Raw genomic sequence first — 6,006 nt, 5'->3', positions numbered from 1 at the left:
GAGCCTAGCACACTTGTAGCTCAGTGCACCAGGCTCTGCTGAAGAAGAGACGTCGGAGGAGAGTATCAATCGCGCTCCCCTTCTTCTCCCAACACTGCACCCATCCCAGCAAGAAAAGGGGGCAATTAACCCCCTACCTTGCTGGGAAGGGTACATTGTGACATCAATGTGGCCCCCCCATGGGGCTAAGTGAGGATGGCATGCCTCCATACTTCATGATTCAGTTGGCACACAAAGGGTTAAGTGTGGATGCCATGCATCCATACTTAACCCCTTGTGTGCCATACTGTAAGCTGCACCTGCCAAGATGCTGCATACTGTAAGGTGCGGAAAACCTGTCACAATGATGGGTGTTCAGCTCCTGGACTTTTTGTGTGTGTTTTTCCCTTTTGTCTTTCAGATATCAGTATCCAGAGGATTATGTTGGATTTGTTGGACTACGTCGATGCCCAGCATTTTTTTTTTAATAAAATGATCAAAGAGGGGTGTGGGGGTGTTCTTTTTTAATAAAAGACTTTTTTCTATTGTCTTGTGTTTTATTTTAGGCTTCGTAATGGAAGCTGTAATGTAATGGAAGCTGTCTGACAGAATCAATTAATAAGTCGAGGACTAGTTTTAGCCTGTATAAAATGGCTAACACTAACCCCCCCCCATTATTACCCAAGTACCCCCCGCACCAGGGGTACTGGCAAGAGCCGGGTACCAGTAGCCAGTAGTCCCAGAGTGTCAAATTTGGCGCTTCTGAACTGGGTGATAGCAGGCCAGGTTTAACACTGTGGGAATACTGGTACCCGGCTGTCCCCAGTACCCCTGGTGCAGTGGGTATTGGGGTAATATTGGGGGGAGGGTTAGTGTTAGCCATTTTATACCAGCTAACAATAGGCTTTGACTTAGAAATGGATGTCGTCTATCAGACAGCTTCCACTACTAAGCCTGAAATAAAAATAGAACAATACAATAGAGAAACGTCCATTATTCAAAAAAGAACACCCCTACACCCCTCGCTGACCATTTTATTAAAAAAAAAAAAAGAAAAATGCTGGTCATAGCCATAGTCTACCGAATTTGACGCAGTCCTCTGGATACGGATATTTAAAAAATAAAACACACAAAAAAGGCCCGGGGAAAAACACCCATCATTGTGAGAGGTGTTCTGCACATTACAGTATGCAGCATTTTGGCAGATGCTGCTGACAGTATTCCACACAAGGGGTTAAGTGAGGATGCATGCCATCCTCACTTAATCCCATGGAGTAAGGGGGCACATTGATATCATAATGTATCCATAATTGCCGCCCTCCCTTGCAGAATTTGGTTGCCGTACTAGGGGGGAGAGAGGGAGCCCTATTGATACTCACCCCAATGTCTTCTCTCTTCAGCAGAGCCCGGCACATAGAGCTACTAGTGGAAGACCTGAAATTATTTAATAGAAGTAAATTACAAATCTCTGGCACTTTGACACCAGTCGATTTGAAAGAAAGTTTTTTGCTGGCGTTGCTCTTTAAGGAAGTATGGAGTGGGTATATCTGCAGTTGTCACCCGCTGTCTCACTCCAACACTGTTTGTTTAACCCCCTAGATGCTTTACCCCCAAGCAATGAAAGAATATGGTGTCAATCAGCTGTCTTGGCAGCCTTCTCAAGGCTTCTGTAGCTGCCATGATAGTTTTCCTTTAATAGGAGTGGAGTGGGTATATCTGCAGTTGTCACCCGCTGTCTCACTCCAACACTGTTCGTTTAACCCCCTAGATGCTTTACCCCCAAGCAATGAAAGAATATGGTGTCAATCAGCTGTCTTGGCAGCCTTCTCAAGGCTTCTGTAGCTGCCATGATAGTTTTCCTTTAATAGGAGAGCAGTCACCAAGACAATGCTATCTAATCTATGGCCATCATATTATAGAGCAGGAAGAACTGAGCGGATTGATATATATCTTTGTGTGAACAGATTCAGTGTAACTTGTTGATTGAAATCCCTGACCATTCTGTGGTAAAGAGTCCAGTGGGCGGAGTCACTAAAAATCTGATTTCTGTAAAAAAAACTTTTCCCACATTCTGAACATTAAAATGGCTTCACCCCTGTGCGAATTATTTTATGTTTCGTAATACTGTATTTCTTTGTAAAACATTTCCCACATCCTGAACATGAAAATGGATTCTCCCCTGTTTGAATTTTTTTATGTTTAGTAAGACTGGATTACTTTGTAAAACATTTCCCACATTCTGAACATGAAAATGGCTTCTCCCCTGTGCGAATTATTTGATGTTTAGTAAGACTGCATTTCTTTGTAAAACATTTCCCACACTCTGAACATAAAAATGGCTTGTCTCCTGTGTGAATTTTTGGATGTTGAGTAAGACTGTAGTTCTTTGTAAAAAATTTCCCACATTCTGAACATGAAAAAGGCTTATCCGTTGTGTGGATTTTTTGATGTTTAGTAAGATCTGATTTCTGTAAAAAAAAAAATTCCACATTCTGAACATGAAAATGGTTTCTCCCCTGTGTGAATTTTTTGATGTTTAGTAAGATCTGATTTCTGTAAAAAAAAAACCTTTTCCCACATTCTGAACATGAAAATGGCTTCTCCCCTGTGCGAATTATTTGATGTTTAGTAAGACTGGATTTCTTTGTAAAACATTTACCACATTTTGAACATCAAAATGGCTTCTCCCCTGTGTGAATTAATGTTTAGTAAGACTGGATTTCTTTGTAAAACATTTCCCACATTCTGAACATGAAAATGGCTTGTGCAAATTATTTGATGCTGAGTAAGACTGTATTTCTTTGTACAACATTTCCCACATTCTGAACATGAAAATGGGTTTCTCCCCTGTGCGGATTTTTTGATGTTTAGTAAGACTGGATTTCTTAGTAAAACATTACCCACATTCTGAACATGAAAATGGCTTCTCCCCTGTGTGAATTTTTTGATGTTGAGTAAGACTGGATTTCTTTGTAAAACATTTCCTACGTTCTGAACATGAAAATGGCTTCTCCCCTGTGTGAATTTTTTGATGTTGAGTAAGACTGGATTTCTTTGTAAAACATTTCCTACGTTCTGAACATGAAAATGGCTTCTCCCCTGTGTGAATTTTTTGCTCTATATACAGACCAATATTACTGCCATAGAGTCACCACCATATAATGACTCTAAATACACCATATACAGATCAATATTATGCGGCAGTCACTGTATGGCAGTAATATTGATCTGTATATAGTGTGTATATATAGTCATTATGTGGTGGTCACTCTATGGCAGTAATATTGGTCTTTATATAGTGTATATATAGAGTCGTTATGTGGCAGTCAATGTATGGCAGTAATGACTGTATATACACACTATATACAGACCAATATTACTGCCAAAGAGTGACCACCGCATAATGACTCTATATACACTGTATACAGACCAATATTACCGCCATACAGTGGCCACCACTTAAAGTGACTGTACCACCAGGCCCAGGCTGAAGCACTGGAGGCGGGCCGACCCACCCTTAGTGGGAGGAAACCCCAGCCCCTCCATGACGTGACTCCATTAGAATCAATGGAACCCTACCATAGAGGGGCGGGGGTTTCCCCCCACTAAGGGTGGATTGGCCCGCCTCCAGTGCTTCAGCCTGGGCCTGGTGGTACAGTCACTTTAAGGACTGAATACCACTTTATTTTTTCCTCAATAAAATACACTGTATCACCTTAGTGACATTATAATACACTATACATAGGAGCTGCAGCCAATCACCGGCCTCAGTTACACTATACATAGGAGCTGCAGCCAATCACCGGCCTCAGTTACACTATACATAGGAGCTGCAGCCAATCACCGGCCTCAGTTACACTATACATAGGAGCTGCAGCCAATCACCGGCCTCAGTTACACTATACATAGGACCTGCAGCCAATCACCGGCCTCAGTTACACTATACATAGGAGCTGCAGCCAATCACCGGCCTCAGTTACACTATACATAGGAGCTGCAGCCAATCACCGGCCTCAGTTACACTATACATAGGACCTGCAGCCAATCACCGGCCTCAACCATCCAGCCCACACCCTATACACATGACATGTAACACACACTACATTCATGCATTATACACATAACATTCATACACATTACACACTACATGTACAGTATACTTACTCCCTCTAGCAGCATGCTGGGTGTAGTGGTCCTTGGCCATGGCAGCAGCAGCAGGAGGGGGTCATGTGCAGTAAGAGGAGCTGGGGGGAGGGTGAGCCACACATGGAGCACACACCGGAGCCCAGCGTCCTGCAGCCTCTGTGTGACCCCTGATAGCAGCCGTTAGCTGTAGCCAGGGATCACTGCCAGAGCCTGCAGGACGCTGTCTGTGCTCTCCTGCCCTACTGTAACTTGGGGGCCCCTGGGGGTGTATATACAATGAGGTGTACATACAATTGCAAAATGATCCAAAATTTGCTATTGCTAGAAAACTAACAGCTTTGGTTAAAGAGGCACATGACAGCAACATAATACATGATGACTTGAAAGACTTTCTAATAGTGGAGCACCCGATTACACCTATACTATACTTCATTCCTAAGATTCACAAGAATGTAAAAAAAAAACCTGGGAGACCGATAGTATCGGGAAGAGATTCTGTGGTAAATCATGGATCCATATTTTTAGATAAAGTCTTTCAACCATTAGCCCCAGGGGCCAGATCCTTCTTAAGAGACTCAACACATTTCCGGAACATCATCAAATCACTGTCCATTCCATCAGGCACTTTACTTGTCACTTTAGACATTTGTAGCTTATATACATCTATTGAAATCAGCAGGGGGATGTCAGCCATGATGAATGTTTTACCTAAACTTCAGATGCTCCCACAGGAGAATGATTTTTTACTACAATTGCTGAATTTAGTCCTCAGTAACAATTACTTTGTTTTTGATGGCCAATTGTACATGCAACAGAGAGGCCTGGCGATGGGTGCCAATGTGGCACCCACCTATGCAAATATAGTGGTTGCTGAGTTGGAGGAACGCGTCATCTATGGAACCCACCACTTCCAACATGTCCTGGGGTGGTGGCGTTCCATCGATGACGTGTTCCTTCTGTGGACAGGTCACACAGTTGAATGAGTTGTTAGTGCATTTGAATAGCGTGGATGAAACAATTAAATTCACAGCCACCCACTCACATGATCGTATACATTACCTGGACGTTGAAGTGACCTTAATAGGGGATAGACTGGTCAGCAACATCTATAACAAAGAGACGGACTGTAACAATACACTCAGGTTTGACAGCTGCCATCCCCGACAAATGATCAGATCCCTCCCATATAGTCAGATGACCAGAGCCAAGAGCATCACAGACCCAGAAATGGATGTTGATAGAACACTTGACAAAATGGCCAGGGAATTCCCAGACAGGGGATATCCACTGAGATTAGTGGAAGAGAGCAAAGAAAGGGTTAATAGACTGGACAGACATACATTACTCACACAGAGAAAATCCAGAAATTAATTAAATCGTATACCCTTCATAACAACCTACACACATCTATCCCCGCAAATAGGTCAAATTATTCAAAAACATTGGCAGATTGTCAGGAATAGCTACAAAAATATACATGAATTTCAAAATCCGCCATTATTGTCATACCGCAGGAACAGCAATTTAAGAGACAGAAATGTCAAGACGGATGTAGCATTGCCCAAGGAGGACACACAAAGATATTTAGTACCACGTAAAAAAAGGATCGGACCCATGTTTATCTTGTGTTAACTGCAAACACATGTGTAAGGGCGAGAAATTCATTCACCCCGTGACCCTAAGAGAGTATCCCATAAGACAGTATCTAACGTGTAACTCGAGTTGGATCGTGTATGTATTATGGTGCACTTGTAAAACAATTTACGTTGGGGAAACCACCAATGACCTTAAAACTAGGTTAACCCAACACAGATATTCGATCCGTAAGGGCAAAATGGACTTACCTGTACCTAAGCATTTCCCCAATGTCGGGCACACCGA

At 42.7% G+C, this 6,006-nt stretch overlaps 1 pseudogene; it reads right to left on the bottom strand.

Annotated features, from left to right (window-relative positions):
- Positions 1 to 1,781: 1,781 nt before the first annotated feature.
- LOC138770534 (gastrula zinc finger protein XlCGF26.1-like) overlaps positions 1,782 to 6,006 on the bottom strand; it is a 28,122-nt pseudogene continuing 23,897 nt past the window's right edge.

The sequence above is a fragment of the Dendropsophus ebraccatus genome, chromosome 13, assembly GCF_027789765.1.
Source record: "Dendropsophus ebraccatus isolate aDenEbr1 chromosome 13, aDenEbr1.pat, whole genome shotgun sequence".
Taxonomy (NCBI): Eukaryota; Metazoa; Chordata; class Amphibia; order Anura; family Hylidae; genus Dendropsophus; species Dendropsophus ebraccatus.
This window is presented reverse-complemented; position numbering and strand designations above follow the sequence as displayed.